This window comes from Crinia signifera, chromosome 2 (genome assembly GCF_055691185.1).
Source record: "Crinia signifera chromosome 2, ASM5569118v1, whole genome shotgun sequence".
NCBI classification, from domain to species: domain Eukaryota; kingdom Metazoa; phylum Chordata; class Amphibia; order Anura; family Myobatrachidae; genus Crinia; species Crinia signifera.
The window spans coordinates 330911203-330934440 of NC_139218.1; positions in this window are offsets into that span (position 1 = coordinate 330911203).

Genomic DNA, 23238 nt, shown 5'->3' on the forward strand with positions numbered 1-23238 from the left:
TGGGGAGGGCCAGTGTTAGTGGTGCCAGTGTACATGCTAAGAGAGCGGCAGAGAGGGTGGCAATGGGATTAAAAATAGGCCCTGGCATTTAAAGTACGCAGGCCCACCATGGCAACAAAAGTGAAGGATGTAGTTGTGCGCGTGCCAAAGGCGCGCTCCGGAAAAGGGGGTGTGACCACTCAACAGGGGGCGTGTCCTTGAGTGTAGTTTACAACACCATATACAACTTCTACACATTATGCAACAAAATACTAGACCCCATTATACTTGCCCCTTACACATGATGCCAAATGGAATGAGCCAAAATTCAAATAATGCCACGTGGATTGTGTCAAAATTCACATAATGCCACATGGATTGAGCCAAAATTTACATAATAACACACGGATTGAGCCAAAATTCACATAATGCCAAATGGATTGAGCCAAAATTCACATAATGCCAAATGGATTGAGCCAAAATTCACATGCCACATGGATTGTGTAAAAATTCACATAATGCCACACGGATTGAGCCAAATTCATAACATGCCATATGGATTGAGCCAAAATTCACATAATGCCATATGGATTGAGTCAAAATTCACATAATGCCACACGGATTGAGCCAAAATTCACATAATGCCACACGGATTGAGACAAAATTCACATAATGCCACACGGATTGAGCCAGAATTCACATAATGCCACACAATACGCTTCATAAACAGGGACATTGTCCACCAAAGGCGCGCATTAAACATTTACACCATAATGTCCATTGCACGTTAAGTTTTCACGGCATGATGTCCATTATGTATTATGCCAAACACCATAATGCCTATTAAAAATTATGCTACATGCAGTAAGTGCTGCTTATCTACATGCTCATTGCCAGAGGTTCCATGCTCGTTGCCATGTGGTATTACATGCTCATTACCAACTGGGAATACATGCTCGTGGTAAATGGGGGATAGCCGCCGCCAGGCAGAAGTGATAGCCACTGACAGTGGCAGAGCCTGGCTGTATTCCGAGCATTGCAGGTCCCAGCTATTTGAAATAATAACCATTTCACACCAGAAAATGCATTCCCAGGTTGGCCCCTTTTACACCAGCCTAGTCCCTGCATTTTCTGGTGTGAGGGGGAGAGAAAACCACCCCTCTCCCCCTTTAACCAGTTATCTAATTTAACCGGCTACATCTTCAGAACTAACTGACCCATTTACATGAGACAAGTATCATATTGAAGAACTTTTGAGTGGGCTTTGAATGATTTTGGTCCAGTGAAACTGGAACGTTTGGTTCAAGAGTAATCTGCCCTTAAAGAACATGAACAGCCATGAAATTACATTACAAAAAAAAAACGATTTACACGCTATATCTTAGGAACCGATTGACCAATATGGACCATCTTGATATTATATTGAAGGCACAGCGATTTGGAATTGAATGACATCAACGACAAGCTCCTGTGATGCCAGGGGGGGAATTGGCAGCCATCAGAACCGGGTGGGGGTTGGAATTGACGGGTCCCATATTATTATATGTGGAAAAAATGTTACAGTTTTGCCAAACGATATCTCCGGTTCCCGGGGGGCTAGAGACATGGGGCCCGGGTGCCCCCCCCCCCCCCCCCTGAATCCGGCACTGGAATTACTGGTGGTGGGAGGGCAGTTCCAACTACCATTACAGGTGGTGGGACCAGGGACGGAATAGGCTACCAAATCGGATCTGACATTTGTGACGTTGCACGTGTGCACACACCGGGCATGTGCCATGCTGCGCTGCTGATCCCAGCTTGCAGGATAGAGGGAAATAGCCTGCTTGTGATGCCCCCTCTCTCCTGTACCCAATCGGCACAAAGAGAGAGTGGCCAGACTGCCACAAGTTCAGTGGTTCTCATTGTGCACTGATCGGGAGGAAGTACCTCATACCTTGGAGTGTCAAATTGTCACACCTGACCATTGACCCCTCTGGCATTTGCCAGAAGTGCCAGATGGCCAGTCTGGCCTGGGTGTTCCCCACCTGTAATGGATGTGACATGAGCTTTCTCCGGCACAGTTGAGGTCCTTCCTATGGCAGATAAATATGCTTCATAGTGCTTTAACTTTATCTGTCTATAATATCACGGTACTTGTGTAGTTTCACGGCGCCACCGCGCGCACAGTGAAACTTTGAAACTTGGCAGTCTGCCAGACTCTGAGTTTACTGTGCGCGTGCCGCTCTAGCTGTTCTCAGCGCAGCGCGTGGCTGCTTTCCTTATGTAAGCTACGTTATCAGCATAGCGCTGGGCAGCAGCAGTGCACCCAGTGCTGACAGGTCACTGTGGTACTTGAAGTTCAACAGTGAAATAGGCAGTCCTGCGCACCGCTGACAACCCGGCAATTTAGACTCCTCCGGCAATTTAGAAGTCTAGATTTAGACGTCTAAATCCAGACTCCCTGCAGTCCTGCGCACCGCTGACAACCCGGCAATTAAGACTCCTCCGGCAATTTAGAAGTCTAGATTTAGACGTCTAAATCCAGACTCCCTGCAAACCGCTAAGATGGGGCATCTAAATTTAGATGGTAAAGCCTCTAAATTTAGTAGGGTCTAGGGGTACACTATTAAACCTGTCGACAATGACACTAGTCGACGTAACAGCTGTCGACCTTGTTAATTCCACTATCCACGCCAACCCGAAGCGTGGCGAGCGCAGCGAGCCCGCGAGGGGCGGCGGTACGCATCCTACGACCTTTTCATACCCCCACTATCCACGTCGGCGTGGAGTTGATTTTATAAAGCGTGGCGAGCGCAGCGAGCCACCGAGCCCGAAGCGTGGCGAGCGTAGCGCGAGTGCAGGTATCCGCGTCCCCTCGCGGGCTTCACAGGTATCCGCGTCCCCTCGCGGGCTTCACATGTATCTGCGTCCCCTCGCAGGGCTAGCTGCGCTAGCTACGCTTCGGGCTCGGTGGCTCGCTGTGCTCGCCACACTTTAAAGAGACAACTCCACGCCGACGTGGATAGTGGGGGTATGAAAAGGTCGTAGGACGCGTACCGCCGCCCCACGCGGGCTCGCTGCGCTCGCCACGCTTCGGGTTGGCGTGGATAGTGGAATTAACAAGGTCGACAGCTGTTACATCGACTAGTGTCATTGTGAACAGGTTTAATAGTGTACCCCTAGACCCTACTAAATTTAGAGGCTTTACCGTCTAAATTTAGATGCCCCCATCTTAGCGGTTTGCAGGGAGTCTGGATTTAGACGTCTAAATCTAGACTTCTAAATTGCCGGAGGAGTCTAAATTGCCGGGTTGTCAGCGGTGCGCAGGACTGCCTATTTCACTGTGGAACTACAAGTACCACAGTGACCTGTCAGCGCTGGGTGCACAGTGACCTGTCAGCGTGGCGAGCGGACGCGGATACCTTCACAGGTATCCGCGTCCCCTCGCGGGCTTCACAGGTATCCGCGTCCCCTTGCGGGCTTCACAGGTATGCGCTCGCCACGCTTCGGGCTCGGTGGCTTGCTGCGGTCGCCACACTTTATAGAATCAACTCCACGCCGACGTGGATAGTGGGGGTATGAAAAGGTCATAGGACGCGTACCGCCGCCCCTCGCGGGCTCGCTTCGCTCGCCACGCTTCGGGTTGGCGTGGATAGTGGAATTAACAAGGTCGACAGCTGTTACATCGACTAGTGTCATTGTGAACAGGTTTAGTGTACCCCTAGACCCTACTAAATTTAGAGGCTTTACCGTCTAAATTTAGATGCCCCCATCTTAGCGGTTTGCAGGGAGTCTGGATTTACACGTCTAAATCTAGACTTCTAAATTGCCGGAGGAGTCTAAATTGCCGGGTTGTCAGCGGTGTGCAGGACTGCCTATTTCACTGTGGAACTACAAGTACCACAGTGACCTGTCAGCGCTGGGTGCACAGTGACCTGTCAGCGTGGCGAGCGGACGCGGATACCTTCACAGGTATCCGCGTCCCCTCGCGGGCTTCACAGGTATCCGCTGCGCTCGCCACGCTTCGGGCTCGGTGGCTCGCTGCGCTCGCCACACTTTAGAGAATCAACTCCACGCCGACGTGGATAGTGGGGGTATGAAAAGGTCATAGGACGCGTACCGCCACCCCTCACAGGCTCGCTTCGCTCGCCACGCTTCGGGTTGGCGTGGATAGTGGAATTAACAAGGTCGACAGCTGTTACATCGACTAGTGTCATTGTGAACAGGTTTAGTGTACCCCTAGACCCTACTAAATTTAGAGGCTTTACCGTCTAAATTTAGATGCCCCCATCTTAGCGGTTTGCAGGGAGTCTGGATTTAGACGTCTAAATCTAGACTTCTAAATTGCCGGAGGAGTCTAAATTGCTGGGTTGTCAGGGGTGCGCAGGACTGCCTATTTCACTGTGGAACTACAAGTACCACAGTGACCTGTCAGCGCTGGGTGCACTGCTGCTGCCCAGCGCTATGCTGATAACGTAGCTTACATAAGGAAAGCAGCCACGCTCTGCACTGAGAACAGCTAGAGCGGCACGCACACAGTAAACACAGAGTCTGGCAGACTGCCAAGTTTCAAAGTTTCACTGTGCGCGCGGTGGCGCCGTGAAACTACACAAGTACCAATATCACTTATAGGGTGGGGCCTAAAATTTGCTTACCAAAATCATTAGGTGCAGACCGGTCCTGGGTATGACCGCACACCTCCTATTTGTGACGTGTACATATTCAGTGTTTCCAAAAGGTTGGCCAGGCCTCGTTAAAAGTTTGAGAGCATGGCCCAATCGCAGGAGAGCCCCCTTAGGGAAAATTGAGTTAAATAAAGTTTTGTTACAGCCATGGAGTAGGGGCTCTTAGCCAGGAGCCACTCCAGCGTGCGCTATGCTGCTGCTGTCCGGGAAGGAGGGAATGGGTGTGGCAGGCCAGGGCCCTGCTGTGCCACCCCATCAGGCTCTTGGCCCATGAAACTGGTACCCGCCCCCCCCCCTTTAGTGGCCATGTACATATTATCTATCTATATATATATCCACATACAACAAACACACGCACATATACTGTCTGCTGTGTTCCCAGCTGTGACTGTGGTATACCAGTGGAGGGCAATGGGAACTGGGAGGAGAGTGATTTGAAGTACAATAAGGTCATACACAGGGACACCAGAGAACAGCTTGACCAGAGTGTTGGTGGAGATCAGGAACAGGGGTGTGGAGTCTAACTCATCAGCAGTATTCATCAGAGAGCCCCACAAGGAGCTTTGGACTTGACTGCATCTGACAAGCAGGTCAAGGCCTCCTGCCCTGGTCCTCTGGCAATAGCTGGCTGGTGCTGAGGACACTGGACTGGGAAACTGAAAGATGTCTTGAGATGACTTGTCGTCCTGGAAGCCAGGCAAGTTAGGAGCCATTAGGACTTGTCGATGGCCTGGAAGCCAGAGATGGCTGTTGACAACCTGGGAGTTGTTAGGTGTAGTCGACGACCTGGGATCTGGAGATTACTGATGATAACATGGGAGTCATTAGGAGTAGTCGACGGCCTGGGAACCATTAGGAGTGTCGATGGCCTGGGAGACAATGACGGTGGTCGACAGGCAAGTGGGAGCCATAGGCAAGTGTTGAAGGCCTTGGAGTTGTTTGGAGATGTTGATGGCCTGGGGGCTGGAAACAGTTGTTGGCCTGGGAGCCGGAGGAGTACAGATGGCCCTTGGAGCTGATGATTGTTGTCAGCCTGGGAGCCGGAGGAGTGTTGATGGCCTGGGAGCAGATGGCAGTTGTCATCTGGGAGCCGGTTGGAGATGCTGACAGCCTTGTGATGATAGTCGACGACCTGAGAGCCATTAGGATATGTTAACAGCCTGGGAACCGTTAGGAGATGTCGACAGCTAGAACAGTGCTGGCAAAAGTCCCTGCTAATGCAAAATAGCCCCGGGTCGACCTGGGATGTTGACAGCCAAGACACTGGCTGTACAAGTCTCTGAGAAGCACAGTAGCTGGTAGTTGACCTGGGTGTCGACGATGACTGTTGACGGTCTGGACAAGATGGTGACAGTCATGGATGAGATTCAATAACAGGTGATTGGCCTGTGAGCCAATATAAATGACTAGCCTGGGAGCTAGTAGGGATAGCCAGTGGTGACCTCTGCTTGGAATGGCTGGACGCACTCTACCGCAGGGATGGATAAGCAGGAATGACTGGCAGGTGAAGGGTTAGCCAGATCAGCAGCAGCAGGACACTGGAGGTAATAATGCTGGAAGCACTGGGTAGCCTGGAGCCTAGGAACTCTGACACAGGAGCAGAGAAAGGGGGAAAGACAGGGAGTGAGAGATGGTGTTAGGAGTGAATGTTGAGTTTTACATAATTCCATAATACAATGTTGTCAGTAACAGAATTCCAGAATAAGATATTGACTGTTATAGGATTCCAGAATACAATGTTGAGCAGGGCTCGACAAAACCTGGGGGCCAGGTCGCCATGGTGACCAGATTTACCAGGAAGCAGAAGCCCCGGGCAGAGTGGTGGCTTGACAGCAGCGGGCAGAGCAGTGCACAACTCTCCCGCATAGTTGCCTACGCTCCTGCATTCTTCAGGAGACTCCCTGAAATTGCAGCAATCTCCCTCTCTCCCTCATTAGTCTAGCAATCTCCCTCATTTCATCTAGCCCACATTACACATTTACATTTTCGGGGAAAAAAGGAATGAGAGATAGATAGATACATTTACATTTAATCATCAGCACCATTTCCCAGCACTTTACCAAGTATAGTAGCTCTTACTAACTGCTTTGGGGCTCATCTACATTTGGATATGTCATGTTAAAAGATTGCAGTACACACCCACGCTTCTATGTGCCACGTTCACAATCTATTTTCACAATCTCTTCATATATGGAACTAGACACGCCCTTTGGGAGGAGCATGAGACGCCCCCTCAGTGGGGCGCTGTGCAAAATTCTGCTACCAACTATAATCTCCCTGAAACTAGTTTTCAAAAGTAGGCAAGTATGCTCTCCCGGCTGCCGGGAGATGGACAGGGAGCTGGCAGCAGCCTCTGCATAAGCAGCGGGTCCCCGTGGCTGGTTATCCTATCAGCACTCGGAGCCAGGAGCCACTCAATCGTGCTCTATGCTGCTGCTGCCCTGGAAGGAGGGAATGGGTGTGGCAGGCCAGGTCTATCTGGTTACATTTAATCAGAACTGTACATAGATTAAGGGCCTTATTCTGGTTAGGTCGGTGCAACGTACGTACGGTCCGTTTCACCGTACGTTTCCCGTACGCGGACGGTGAGCGAAAGTCAGCCCACAGAACAGCCGCATACGGACGGTCACAAACACCGACAATGGGGAGTGGCGTACACTTGAGCGTACGCCACCGTATACAGACGGGTCTCCTCTTAGACACCGTTAACTGGCGTACAACAGAGCGTACGCCACCGTATACGGATGGGTCTCGGACGTTTTCACACCAACATCTTCCGTATATCGGAGCGTATACCACAGTGCATGGACGGGTCTCGCCTTTTTTCAATGGAAAACTCAGCGTGTGTCACCGATCGTAAGAGTGAGCGTACGTCCGTACACGCTGGCATACCCTTTAAATATATGGCACTGCAAATCTTGCCTTTCAACCTTAATTAAGACAATTGATTAATTATTCTGTTATTCAATAATTGTTTTCTATTAACTCAATTGTCTACCTTAATAAACACCCTAAGAAAACAACATTTTAACCCTCATTACATGTATATTTATTATGTTCTAATGTTGCATTTTAATCACTATCTATGTGTCCCCACATTGGTTTTACTTTTAAATAAAGTTATGTTGGTGCTACAGTGAAAAAGTTGTCACATGTCAACTTCTGTGAATTGAGTGTCCTGCTTTTTAAAGTATACAAAAACACTTACTGAATGGGTGTAGATGGTTATAAAATAACTACCTTTACATATATAAGCAGGTCTTAGAATGAATCTTACCTAAAATTAAACCAACCTTTACATGTAGAGAAGTGTAGAAAGATAAGGTTCCAATGTGTTTGAGGGCTGTGTGTGGCTTGCAGGTAGTGAAATCATGGTTTTCACTTAATAGGCTGCAGCATTGCTTATTACATTCAGGTGTAGTAATCAGCGTTAATTAGCATACCCAGGCGTCCACTCTCATACGGTATCTCTAGGGGTGGTCTGGAGCTATCTTTGGCGTCTGCCTGTTTTTGGCCCAAAATGCATGGTGCGTTCGCCAATCGAGCGGTTGTAGCACCGTACATTTTTGGTGCACACCCCCGTGTACGCCCATGTTTATGCCCAGTTTTCCTCATTATTCCGGCCGCTCCCCTAAAAACGCCCCCATGCTGCCCACATTGACCGTACTCTTGCGGATAGGTTTTTTTGCACAGAGAGACCCGTCCGTGAGCGGTGTGAGGTCGCCGCACATGCGCATAGCGAAAGCTAAGCATGTGCAGATGAAAAAAAACCTGATCCGCCCGTATACGGTCCCACCGTACCGATAAGAATAAGGCCCTAAATGTAACCAGATAGACTCACACACACAGGGATATAAAACCCTGACATTTTATATAAATTCCACTAGATGGCAGTGGAAGGACAGTAAAAACTGAGATTCCATCAACCTAAGGGAAAAATGCTTTAAGATTGAACTAAATCCCAAAATACATATAACCCCACTACAAAACAATATCAAGCCAATTTAGGCTAGAATATTAGGAGGAGGAGGAGCAACTAACCAGAGGAGTAAATCCTGCATCTAACAACTATATAAAAACAGTGTTATCCTAAGAAATACCATTAGATGTCACCAAAATGACCACCGATATATTAGAGTGATGTCACATCATTGAATTCTACAGTGACATCATAATATGAGATAAAACTCCACGGTAATAAAGTGGTAATTGTGGTTATCGGGATTTCCGGAAACATCAAGTAGCAATACCCCAATAAAATGAAGTGTCATAGCCATGGGTCCTCAAATTGCGTCCCTCCAGATGTTGTGAAACTACATGCCTTGCCACAGTTTTAACACTCCCTTATAGCAAAACTGTGGCAAGGCATGCTGGGATTTGTAGTTCCACAACATCTGGAGGGCCGCAGTTTGAGGACCCATGGTCATAGCGTATAGAGTGGAAATAATACCAAGTATGCAATTCCAATTTTGTGACATGGCACGCAATAAAAATTGACAATGAGAGACAGTCTTTAAAAAAAGGGGGTACTACCTCCCACCTTCCTTATTTGACCATCCACTCCTGAATAAACTAATCCCCCTGAATACCCAATAAAGGGCGATCAGCTGTTGAATATAATACCACAGCCAAAAGAGGGGAACAAGAGATTAGGATATATCCCAATAAAAATATCTCTTGCATTAAATATTGCAGCCTACATAAAAACAAGTAAAAAGTCTGGTGAACACTTTTAAAAATCTAGAACACACTTTCTAACTTTATAGTGCCCAATCATTTCACTTTATATGTATGTGTGAATGTATGTCCTAAATTTTAACCTCTAATACATTTCACAATAGCGGAGTGGACCATGACCTGTGATTCCATACAATAGAAAGGAACACAGTTACCTTTGTCCCCTCTGTCCTAATAAACGAATAAAGGTTATTTTTATAAAAAAAACTTCAAAAATTATATTTCTTTGGTGTGCATCCATAGCGCAAACTCTTTTCCCCTCTCCAATCAACAGTTTAATAATATAGAAAAATGGTTATATCTTTTGTGTGCCTACGTGTTTTGTGAATAATGTATTATAATGACAGGTGTTGATTGTAACAGTGAATTGTAACAGTGAACAGTGTAACAGTGAATCTTGTGTATAATAATATGTATATTGTTTATACAGCAGTTTATATATTGTTTTTGCTCAACCTATCCTGCTACTTGGAAGCAAAAAGTTATTTTTAACTATACTTACATAATGTATGTAGATATTTCCATCATCCCGACTGCCTACGGTGTTAGGCACTAGTGGGGAGGGTAAGGGAAAGGCTGTGGGGGATGACGCCAATGACCCCTGTTGGGATTCCCTACTTTAGATTGCTGAACTCAGAATTCGCATTGCTCCAACATGCCCTAGAAATTCTGTGAGGTAAGTTAATGCTGCCTAGTTAATAGCTGTACAGCCAATCCAATGCTGTTTCTAAAGCCCTATACATGATAACAAAATAAAAAAAAGTCTAATATGTACACTCAATATTGTTAATTATGCACACTCCGACTCCCAAGCATCGTTAAGGAACCCTCCTAATCTGCTGAACATGTTCATCGGGTCACAGTGACATCACTGAACGATATTGTTTACCGATATTGGGACAGATATAATAAGCCTGGTGAAGAGAAGTGGAGAGAAAGTGGAGATAAAGAAGGAGATAACGCACATGCCAATCAACTGTTTTTGAAGGATGACAGTTGAGAGTTGATTGGCTGGAGCATTATCTACTTGCACTTTATCTCTGCACCACGCTTAATACATCTCCCTCATTGGTCAGTGTGTGCACTCAATCTGTTTTTCCCACAGGCACAAGCGATATAGTTTACTATATCAACATTGCCCTTAGTCATTTCATGTGTAAATCTTTAAAATTAGGAAGACATTTTGGGATTTGGACATCCCCAATCCATTCTAGGAATTACTTGTGGTACATACAATAAAATACAAGAAATTTATACATATCTCATAATCTGGCGCTCAGTTGTTCAGAAAGTAAATATCCTCTCCCCTTCGTTTGGATATAGTATATGTGGAGGATAAAAGATGTAATATGGTGAAGCACAGTTATGTACAACAAATTCAATTTTAATTGACACCAGTAAAAACAAATAGTGCCTGGTGGATCACACACAGATCCTTCCAGCGCATACAATATAAACAGTAGTAATGCAATACTGTAATGGATAAAAATGCAGGGTCCCCCTTTCTAACTCAAAGGTGAAACAATTACCAGAATGATTTGAACTGGTCGCCAGTTCAAAATAGGCACAAGTGAATCAGTCCCGGGGCAACTCACAGGTCTCAGTCCGTTTATCAGCTCCGGTACATCCCCTCTGGGTCAGGCAGGTGGCGTTCCAATATAGATGACCAACGCGTTTCAACTCCTTCTGGAGTCTTTATCAAGGTCCCAATGGTGTATGGTGTCTCCGGTTCCTTGTCCGATATAAGTAGTTACTTCAATTACCTCTTCATTACGTGCCGCTGCTGGGGCACGGAAGTGACGCGCCGCTGCTCCCGTCACGTCACTTCCGTTTGCGTCTAGCTCCGTCTTGTGGTACATACACTCTCTGCTTCCATTGGTAATGGCCACAAGTCAAGGTTGGAACTGCTTCTGTCATTTAAAATGTTAGATTTAAGAAGTCAGCTCAGTGCATACTTTAGTTCCCAATCACCAGTATTCAGCTTGACCTGTAATGTTATTGAGAATCATGAACATTTTAAGATCCATATATCAAGAGTCAACACGGTTTCCAGAAGTGGTCAGTATATACAGCAAGCATGAGTATCCAGCTCCATATTGAACTATTTATGTGGCTGAGAACCAGTAAACAGAGCTCCTATTATAGGGACTCAATGTAACTCTCTTTTTGTCTTATGTCATATTATAGTTGTTGTAGTGATCCTGACAGCCACATGCTGTTCTACTATATTTATATAACTCAGAGAACAGACTCATGCCCATAGTTCATATCTTTTGATCATGGTGCTTTTCATTTTCCCATGTAAAAGGACTTTAGTCAGTGTAAATGTGCATACTACCCACAGCCTAGGTTTGAGCGCTTATATGCCTGGAGTGAGACATTTCACAAGGTACCGCTACCAGTCACATGAGGACACGTTCAATTTGTTTATCACTGTCATTGCTCATTCTGTCTTTCTCATTTTGTCATTGTTGATTCTGCCATTGTCACTAATGTTGTTGCTGTTTCTTGTATTGAATGTTTTACAGTAACTGAATGCCATTATTAAATTCAATTACCATATACCACTACTCAGTGCCATATCATTGTGTAGCTGTTCAGCTAATCTTTTGCACAGACATTTTCTTATTGTCTGATCACATGCCATTTATACTTCATGCCGCATGCTAATCTCAGGCATTTCAGCCACGTTTGTTACTTCTGTTGAGCACAGTCATTTTTCTTTACTATTCATTTACTAAGATATTGACTTTTTCATCATCAGGTCGTTTAATAAACATGCTAAGTCACTTATTGTGAGGCTGGATGGGGGTTTGCAATTGGAAGAACCTGGCAAGATCTGCAACCCTAAATACAGAACATAACTCATTGAGGACAAAATGCAGTCCAGAAGAGATGGGGGGAAATCTAGACTGAGAATAACCACCCTTAAAGGGAAGCAGAGGTACCGGACAGTACTGATTGGTCCACACATAAAATGTATGTCAAACTTTTACCTTAGCTCTTTATGTGAAATGGTGTTGAACACTCTCAGGAAGACTAGATGAAGGTGAAATATGTAGAACCCAAAGTATGAAATTTAACTAATAAATGCTGTATGTGTGTGTCTTTGTGTGTGTGTGTTTATGTGTGTGTGTGTGTGTGTGTGTGTGTGTTAAAAAAAGAAAGAAGAAGTGCTGCATAGTGCAGTAAGAGTTATGTATTTGGACCACTACAAACAGATCCTGAGTACAGTACAAATGTATCAATTTAAAAAAACAGTGTGGGCTGTTGCATAATAACACAATACCAGACGAAGTCTCTTGACGAAACACGCTAGAGCGTGGCCTTGGGACGCTCATACCAGTGTATCCAGCCTCCTCCTCTCTGGTCTCCTGCATGCCACAGTGCGATCCAGCATGTGCAGCTTCACAGGGATGTGTGTTGTCGAGACGGACGGCCGGAGGAGTTTTGTGCCTGGTATTGTGTAATTACGCCACGTGGTAACCTACCCAGACTGTTTTTTATGGATATGAGCAACATTTGTACTGTACCTAATGACCAGCACCCCAATGCAGTGACCGGCGGTGGTCAGGGCTGCATTACTTGCCTGCCGCCAGCATCCATCCCACTCGCACACCTAGTGCCTGCCCAGAAATGAATAATCACATGGTGGGTGCCAGGCAGGGGCGGATTTAGGGAGGAGGGCGCCCCTAGGCACAACAATAGTGTTTACTAAGTAGGACAGTTTATAGGGGCAGTATCTGCATGTCCTATCCATTTACACTCTATTTAAGATGGAATATAGTACAGTACAGTGGATATTTTGCAGTCATTGGTACATTTTGGGCTGACAGTACTATCACAGGCATCCAAGTGCCGCCCCCAAACATGTGCCGCCCCTAGGCCGGTGCCTCACGTGCCTAATGGGAATTACAGAGGGTGACGTAATGGCCATTACGGTGTACATTTTTGCCCCCTGTCCTTTACATGTGGCCACAACAAAAATATTATTTTTTAAAGCTTTATACAAGGAGGATTTACGGTACTTATGTATTATCTGGGCTCCGATGTTAAATGCACCCCATTTTATCATACCCCTACTATCCAACTACGCATGGAGTTGATTTTATATAGTGTGGCGAGTGCAGCGAGCCACCGTGCCGGAAGCGTGGCAAGCCCACGCGGTCTCATAAGAAAAACGGGAGCCCAGATATTACATAAGTACCGGATTTACACACCTCTGCCATATTAGCCATGCCCAATCATTTTACCGGGGAAAATCCATGGCAAATCCAAATAGTGGAGATATGAGAAATGTAACAAAGGGGAATAAATGAATGTTCTTCAGCATTTATCCATAATAACCATATGTCAATATATTAAGTCATACATCTGGCTGCAATAATGTCCTGCTCAAAATAAGCTTAAAGCTGCAGAACAAACATGAAGAAAAAAAAAAAACACAAATTCCTGTTTATCTTTAATTGAGCTTTTATTGTGTCCATATAACGAGGCCCACTTCACAATACATGGTCATATAAGCTATATTTTAGTGTCCAAATTGTGTGTTTATATATTAAAAAAAAAAAAAAACATGAAAACAAAACTCTACTAATTTTACTTGAAAGATCAATGGCTATGTGCATATCTGTGTCCAAGCCTGGAGCTGTGCAATGCTAGATATAAATGGATCCATAAATGGAACAAATGCAATAACATCCTAAAAACAAAATAGATAACGTAACACAGTCACCATATGGAAAATTATTCTATTACCCACAAGCGCTACTCACCATCTGGCACATTGCAGCAAAACTCTGTTCAAAACAAGGGGAAAAAAATCTTTCCATATCCCACTCAAACAGACAGATAGGAAGGATTGTGAGGTGAACAACACATGCTTAGGGCTGTTCTGCTCTACATTGCACTCTGTATATCCAGCTGCATTAGATTAAGATCTAGCATGACTTCCATCAATACTCCAGTTAAAGTTGGCAACATCCAATAACGGGTGTCTGCCAACTATTCCCAGCGACAGTTCCCTTTTTACCTTTTATTTGGGATTTATGGTCCTTTGTAAGCCCTTTTTAACCCCTTCCCGACATTTGACGTACATTTACGTCATGGTCGGGATGTACTTCCCGACACATGGCATAAATGTACGTCATGCCTTTAAACTGTCACCGCGTCTATAGACGCGGTGACAGAGGGACGATGTCTGCTGTCCCTGACAGCAGACATCTTCCCTCATTGCCCAGGGGGGGCAGCGATGCCCCCACCCATCGGCGATCGCTGTGATTGGCTGTTCAATGTGAACAGCCAATTACAGCGTTTTCTGTGTACCGGCGAATAACGTTCGCCAGTGACACAGGGATCGGTGGTGATTGGTGCTGTTAAGTACAGCACCAATCACCACCGGGTGTAAGGGTGTCACTGGTGGTCACCCCACCTGGCCCCAAAGGCTGTGATTGGTCCGTCGAACCGACGGACCAATCACAGCCATTACACCTCAAATGAAATAACGGAGACAGCCCTGCAGCCGCCATTCCGGTCAGGAATAGCGTGCAGAGTGGTCTCCGTGCCCATCTGTGCCCTTATACTGACCTGATCAGCGTTGGTGGCATCCGTGCTGCCAGCTCCTGCTGTGACTTCCTGGTGCTTGTGCTGCTGGTGCTGCTGCTGCTGCTGCAGCAGCGTCATTGTGTCAGAGATTTAAATTGTGTGATATAATTTTGTATCTGCTGCCCCCTGCTGCCCCCCTTTTGTGCTGATCAGTGTAAACTAACTGATCAGCATTTTTTTGGGGTGCAGGTTTTATTTTTTATATATATACCCTGTCAGGTTGCACCCAAAGTTGTGTGCCTGCTGCCCCTCACTGCTAACCAGTGTTGCATCACTGATCAGCAGTTTTTTTTTTTGAGGGTGCTGTGGGTTTTTTTTTTTTTTTTTTTTACACCCACGGTGATTTTGTGGGTGTCCTGTGGCCGCTGAGCGCTGATCAGTGACGTACATCACTGATCAGCATTTTTGGCACAGGGTTGATCTAATTTTTTTTTTTTTGATCAAATTTCTGTTGCCTTTGACTCCAGCAGTTTTTTTTTATTTTATTTTTTTGGAGGGTGCTGTGGGGGTTTTTTTTAAATTTTTTTTACACCCACGGTGATTTTGTGGGTGTCCTGTGGCCGCTGAGCGCTGATCAGTGACGTACATCGCTGATCAGCATTTTTGGCATAGGGTTGATCTAATTTTTTTTTTTTTTATCAAATTTTTGTTGCCTTTGACTCCAGCAGTTTTTTTTTTTTTTTTTTTTTTGGAGGGTGCTGTGGGGTTTTTTTTTTTATTTTTTTTACACCCACGGTGCTTTTGTGGGTGTCCTGTGCCCGCTGAGCGCTGATCAGTGACGGACGTTACTGACCAACATCTGTGCTCAATTTTTGGCGCAGGAGCTTTTTTTTTTTTCTTTTAACTTACACGTGTTAGAGCACTACATACACACTACATAACCCCGTGTTGAAATAAAGTTTGTACCCCCCCCCCTACACTATACACGTGTTGAAACACTACACTTAAAAATAATAAAAATGTCCCAATCATCGCAAAGACTGTTTTCAGCGGAGGAGGCATATGCCCTTATTGCCTCTGACACTGACACAGCCAGTGAAGTAAGCAATGAATTTGCATTTGTCTTAAGCTCCTCTTCCTCCTCTAGTGATGAGGGACCCCCTCAAAGACGCCCCTGTAGAGCAGCTGAGACCCCCCCCCCAATGATTGATCTCGTATGGACCCCACCACCAGACAATTTTGAGCCCCAGGTTCCTGAGTTTTTGGCCAACCCAGGAATCCAATTTGATACTACAGGCCTCAAAGAAATTGACTTTTTCAAAGTCTTTTTCTCTGATGATTTTATAAATTTAATGGTGGACCAAAGTAATTTATATGCCCAGCAGTTTATTGCCCAAAACCCCACGTCATCATTTGCTAGGTGGACCCCTGTAGATGCAGTAGAGATGATGACGTTTTGGGGTCTGGTGTTACATATGGGCATAGTTAAAAAGCCAGAAATTAGGCAATATTGGAGTACAGATGTTCTGTACAGCACCCCACTTCATCGTATGGCCATGACCCAGACTCGTTTTGAGACGATCCTTACATTTTTGCATTACAACGATAATGCACAGTGCCCACCAAGAGATGATCCCACCTTTGACCGGCTATTCAAAGTCAGGCCGGTCATTGATCATTTCAGCGCCAAATTTGCTGAGATGTACATCCCCCAAAAATTCATTTGTGTAGACGAGTCACTTATACATTTTAAAGGAAGGGTTAAATTCCGCCAGTACCTTCCCAATAAGAGGGCAAGGTATGGCATAAAAATGTATAAGCTGTGCGAAAGTACCTCAGGGTACACCCACAGGTTTAGGGTATATGAAGGGAAGGACACAAGAATTGAACCGCCAGAATGCCCCCCCTCCCTCGTAGGTGTTTTTTAGTGCACCCCTTCCTGGATAAGGGTTATCACCTCTATGTGGATAACTTTTACACCAGCATCCCCCTGTTTAAGGCCCTTGGTTCAAGAGGTACAGCAGCTTGCGGTACTGTGCGCAAGAACCAAAGAGGCCTCCCAAAAACGCACGTTGCCCAATTACTGAGAAAGAGTGAAAGCAGGGCAATATGCACCGAAAATATGTTGTTGGTCAAATATAAGGATAAGAGGGATGTCCTTATACTGACAACAATTCACGGAGACAGTACCACCTCCGTCCCTGTACGAGGTACCAGTACCCACACCTCAAAACCTATTTGTATCCTAGATTACAATAAGTACATGGGCGGAGTGGATCTTTCAGATCAGGTACTGAAGCCGTACAGTGCCCTGCGGAAAACAAAAATATGGTATAAGAAGCTGGCCGTGTATATCATCCAGATGGCACTGTATAACGCTTACGTACTATTCCGTTCTACCAGCCAGACGGGGACATTTATGCACTTTCAAGAGGAAGTCATAAAGGGCCAAATATTTGGGAACCAGCAGGCAGAGGGCCCCAGTACTTCTAGTACTGGCCCCAGTACTTCTAGTACTGGCCCCCGTATTGTATCAGGGCAGCATTTTCCTAACGAAATCCCCTCCACTGGAAAAAAGGGCAGGACACAAAAAAGGTGCAAAGTTTGCTATAAAAAGGGAATACGAAAGCAAACTATTTTCCACTGTGAAACTTGCCCCGACAAACCCGGCCTATGTATGAAGGAGTGCTTTAAATTATACCACACATCTATGGATTATTAGGTTCATCATTTCACCGTGCTTCGAGGGTCTTGCTAATGCGACATAGCACCCACCATTCATTCCACCAGAATCTGTGCTGCAAAATCCAAATATCACTCCTTCCCTTCTGAGTCCTGCCATGCACCCAAATGGTATTTTTTGGTCACATATAAGGCATTGCCGTACTCGGGAGAAATTGGGGCACAGATTTTGGGGTGCTTTGTCTCCTTCATTCCTTGTGAAAATGAAAAATTTTGAGCCAGAACTGCATTTATGTGTAAAAAAATGTAATTTTTCATTTTCACAGCCCAGTTGTACCACAATTGGTGAAACCCCTGGGGGTTTGAAATGTACACTATACCCCTAGATGAATTCCCTGAGAGGTGTAGTTTGCAAAATGGGGTCACTTGTGGGGGGTTCCACTGTATTGGTGCTTCGGGGGTCTTGCTAATGCGACATAGCACCCACCATTCATTCCACCAGAATCTGTGCTGCAAAATCCAAATATCACTCCTTCCCTTCTAAGTCCTGCCATGCACCCAAATGGTATTTTTTGGTCACATATGAGGCATTGCCGTACTCGGGAGAAATTGCGGCACAGATTTTGCGGTGCTTTGTCTCCTTCATTCCTTGTGAAAATGAAAAATTTTGAGCCAGAACTGCATTTTTGTGTAAAAAAATTTAATTTTTCATTTTCACAGCCCAGTTGTACCAAAATTGGTGAAACCCCTGGGGGTTTGAAATGTACACTATACCCCTAGATGAATTCCCTGAGGGGTGTAGTTTGCAAAATGGGGTCACTTGTGGGGGGGTTCCTAACTTTTAGCATCTTATGGTGCCGAGAAACCTACATGGTGCCTAAAAAATAATCTCATAAAAAGGAGGCTCCAAAATCAAGTAGGTGCTCCTTCTATTATGAAGCCTGTGGTTTGGTCAACGTGCACACTAGGGCCACATATAGGATATTTATGAAAACAAAAGAATTGGGGGAATCAATTTTTAGTCACATTTCTCTAGTAAAATCTAATGTGTTCCTTAGAAAAATGTATTAAAATTGAAAATCTGCAAAAAAAATGAAATTTTGAAATTTCACCTACACTTTGTTTAAATTCCTGTGAAACACCTAAAGGGTTAACAAACTTCCAAAATGCTGTTTTGAATACTGTGAGGGGTGCAGTTTTTGAAATGGCATCATTTATGGGGGTGTCTCACATACAAGTCCCTCAAAGTCACATCAGAACTGAACTGGTCCCTAAAAAAATCAGTGTTTGAAATTTTCTTGAAAATTTTAGAATTTGCTATTCATATTTTAAGCCTCCTAGTGTCCAAAAAAATTAAAAGGAGGTTGAAATAATGATGGAAACATAAAGTAGACATATGGTCTATGTTAGTTATTAACTATTTTGAGTGGTATGATTATTTGTCTCACAAGCAGAAAATTTTACATTTTGCAAATTGCTAAATTTTCAATTTTTTTACGACATTTTGGTATTTTTCACAAAAAAACACAGACTGTATCGACCAAAATTTACCACTAACTTGAAGTACAATGTGTCACGAGAAAACAATCTCAAAATCACTGGGATAAGTAAAAGCAAAAAAAAGTTATCCCCACTTAAGTGATACATGTCAGATTTGAAAAAAAGGGCTCTGTCAGGAAGGCAAAAACAGGCTGCGGCGGTAAGGGGTTAAAGAGAAATCAGTATCAATAGCAGATTCTACTGTAGTCTAGACAACTCCATCTAAATGCAGTGTAGCCCCCCGCGTGCTGCTGCCCCTCAAAGTGCGATCGCATCCTTCCAGGATGTTTGTGGTTTTTGGGCTTTTGCTTCCTCTGCTGATTAAGGCCCTAAGGGCCAGATGTATCAAGCTTCAAAAAGTGATAAAATGGAGAGAGATAAACAGCCAGCCAATCAGCTCCTACCTGCCATATTGCAGACTGGGTTTGAAAAATGACAGGTGGGAGCTGATTGGCTGGCTGTTTATCACTCTCCACTTTATAATTTTTTGAAGCTTGCTAAAGCTGGCCCTTAGTACATAAAGTACATGTCTTTTATTCTATATGATGATGCAATTTGCACTATCTGTTCTCATTTTTCATGTGTTGTAATTCAATTTTTACTAAACAGCAGTACTTAAAAATCACTAAAATTCAATTATATGTCATAGCCAGACCTAAGCTTGTAATTAGACTCATGAAATGTCTAATTTCAGCAGGAATCATCAGGGCCATAGCAGCTTGCTGCCAGATCCAGGGAACAGCTAAGCGCCAGGAGCTTCCTAAGGATGCTGCTGGCACTCAGCTTATTCCTGTTCTGGCAGCTCCACTCCCTCATTGTGACCACTTTCCAGAAGTGCTGTTCCAGGTAATCTGCATGCCATGTACAGGTGACACACAATGGTGCTGCCCTCTAAGCCCTGCATCCTGTGAGGCTGCATGCAGGGGTGCCAACAGTTCTGCTGGGCCCCAGTAAAATCAGGGGGCATGGCCAATGGGAGGAGAAGAGTCAACGGAGGAGCTATGGCCATGCCCTTTGAGGGAAAAAAATTAGAGAACCCTGTTTTCTGGGTTTTTTAAACATTTTTAAATCTACTAAAGCCCCTCCCATCTGGGCTTCGCTGTGGAGCTGGCATAACCCTTAGAAGCCTAAGCAGCGCTGTTGTGTGAGGGATGAACCCTGTGAATATTTTGACAAATTTCAGCCTGTGGCAGTTGAAATACCCCACCCAAAAAAGGGTTCCGCCTCAGGAGAGAAACTATTGAAGGGTGTCAGAAGAGGCTGCAGCGATTTTGGTAGGGACATTTATTAAGGCAGGTGCAAACAACAGTGCCAGAACCACAGCAGTGGTGGTGGTAGCGGCTTCATCAAACCCCTGATAATGAGAATGCATTGTTTGGTGCAAGGTGCATTACTGTGTAGGGCACAATATGGTCCAAGGGGAATATTTTTGTGTTTACACTGGGGGCCAAATTGTCCTCTGCCTACAACAGATACATTGTTATTGTAGAGCACGAGACCAGTAGTTCCCAAACTCAGGGGCAGATTTATTAAGCTCGGTGAAGTGATAAACTGTCTGGTTTTTATCACCGGCCAATCAGTTCCTACCTGTCATTTTTCAAACCAAGCCTGTAACTTCACAGGTAGGAGCTGATTGGCTGGTGATAAAACCCAGACAGTTTATCACTTCACCGAGCTTAATAAATCTGCCCTCATTTCTTAAGGAGCATTATCGGTACAGGTTTTAAGTATATCCATGCTTGGTTACAGGCACCTTTATAAGTACTTCAGTCAATTTTGTTACACTCTCTGTGCTGAGCCATGGATATGCTTAAAACCTGAGCTGTGGTAATTTTACTAAGATGGGAGTTCTATTGCTGCAATACGGCAGCCAAACAGGAGCAGCAGTGATGGCGCATGATTGGCTGCTGAACCGTTAGCATCAATTGGCTCATGAGCCAGCATGAAATTTCAAAATAGCAGCAGACTTGCTCTTTGTCTGAATACAGCCAGACAGGCCATCGCTCTCTGCCCAGCTGTCAACACTTTCTCGGGGGAGGACCCGGCACTTCCTCCAGCAGCCTGCAATAGCAACAGCGGGAAGATCAGTTCGGCGACCATTGCAATTGCACGGCTCTGTAAAAATGGCCCTAAAACGCTTATATCTGATGGGTGGTCCCTTGCATCCCGTGCATTTGATTTTTTAGTAAGCTGATCGCATTTTCCATACTTATAATGAGAAATGAGATCTGGGCGAATTTACGGAAAAAAAATATATTGAAAAAAAAACGCATTGGGCCCTGTGACAATAACGCCCGCTTCAGCTGGCGAATCACAGGGCTCGGATGCAAATAGGGGTTTTGCACAGTTTTCTCTCCCCCGAAGAAGAGAAATCAGTTCAGGAATGGAATCGGTGTGCTCAGCTGTGTCTCCTGGACACACAAACTGATCATTTTTCCACTTATCGATGCTCTGGTGAGCATTGCTGGTAGGGTTGCCACCTCTCCCGGGTTTCCGGGATTCTCCTGTTTTGGGTGGCAACCCTACCGGAGGCTTTTCCAGTCTAAATAAGCCTCCAGGCTCCCAACCCGCCGGTCGCTGCTGCCTCTCTCTAACTACCTGAGCGCATGGTGCCCGTCCACGGCGCATGTGTGTGTGTGCGGTGTATGTCAGTAAGCAGCACTTACATCCGGCTACAGCCATATATCCATATATATATATATATATATATATATATATATAAAGGGGTGAACTGGTGGGGCGGCACTCGTGGGTCTTGGTATCGCAAAAGAAAGAGTCCAAACAGTGGGTTCCTTTTTGAAAAGGAACCCACTGTTTGGACTCTTTCTTTTGCGATACCAAGACCCACGAGTGCCGCCCCACCAGTTCACCCCTTTATCTACGGTATTCTTATACCTTGGAGGGCACCGGGGCAAGTATTCCTGGACACCAGCGGAGTGCCGGCCACATCCCCTTGCAATCTATATATATATATATATATATATATATAATGTCGGTGAATAATAGGCGTCACTCTGGGGCTTAGTATCAACCAAATTTTATGTGAAAAGCGGTGTCACGGTCAACGCCGTTTCGGATAAACCGTCATCAGGACCATACAATGTGAAATAACAAATAAAGTGCATTTTATACTTACAGAAAGCTATTTGACATTACAGAACCCACTATGGACGATACTCTCAATGAGCTGTTGAAGCTCAAAAAAAGAGAAGTGGACTTTCTTCTTCATTGTGTGACCTTGTCAGAATATCATCGTTCCAAGTTGATCCCGAGAGGATTTAGAGTATCCAATACTTCAACCATTGGTAGATATAATCCTACCTTCTGCTCTAAATGGATTAGCATTTTAAACAAATGCTCCATGGATCTTATGGTACTAGTGGTCGAGGAGTCCAACCGGGAGCTGATTGCAGTGCGGGATAAGATAAAAAAATTGGAAGAGGACAATATCAGCACACTAAACTCTGACAATCACAAGGACAGCTTGGTCAAACTGCAGGAGCAGGTGGAAAATTATAGAAAAGATCTGATAATATTTAAAAAAACCAAGTTAGCTAAGGTCAAGGAGGATTATGCTAATCACAGAGTGTACCGTTGGCTACAAGGATCAGCTTCAACAGGTCCCAATCAGAGACCTATGCGCAGACAAGGACGTCGACAAACTCATTCTAGGGCAGATGAAACCAGCACATCGGCCAGTGAGACAGAACAAGCGACTGCCACCAGACAGAGAAAACCTAAAGTGCATGTCCCTTTATCAGTGGGCACACGGGCGAGAGATGCGAATACTATACAAAGCGCACACGCAGAGGTCGTCAAAAAGAAAGGGAGAGGAAAGCGACAGCCAGGAAGAGAACACAGGATGTAGTGTTCAATTTATCGGACACTCAATTGAGCCAAGATGAACTTACCCTATTAAATAAGGGTCTCAACTTTGTCCCCAATGTTCAATTTGATGATTTTGACTGGCTGATAGATAATTTTAAAATCAATCGCAAACTCAGATTAAGAGAATATTTTGACCAACATTCCCCTGTACAGAATGACGAAGCACTGAATGATCCTATTGTACAAAAATTGAAGCCTAAAAGTA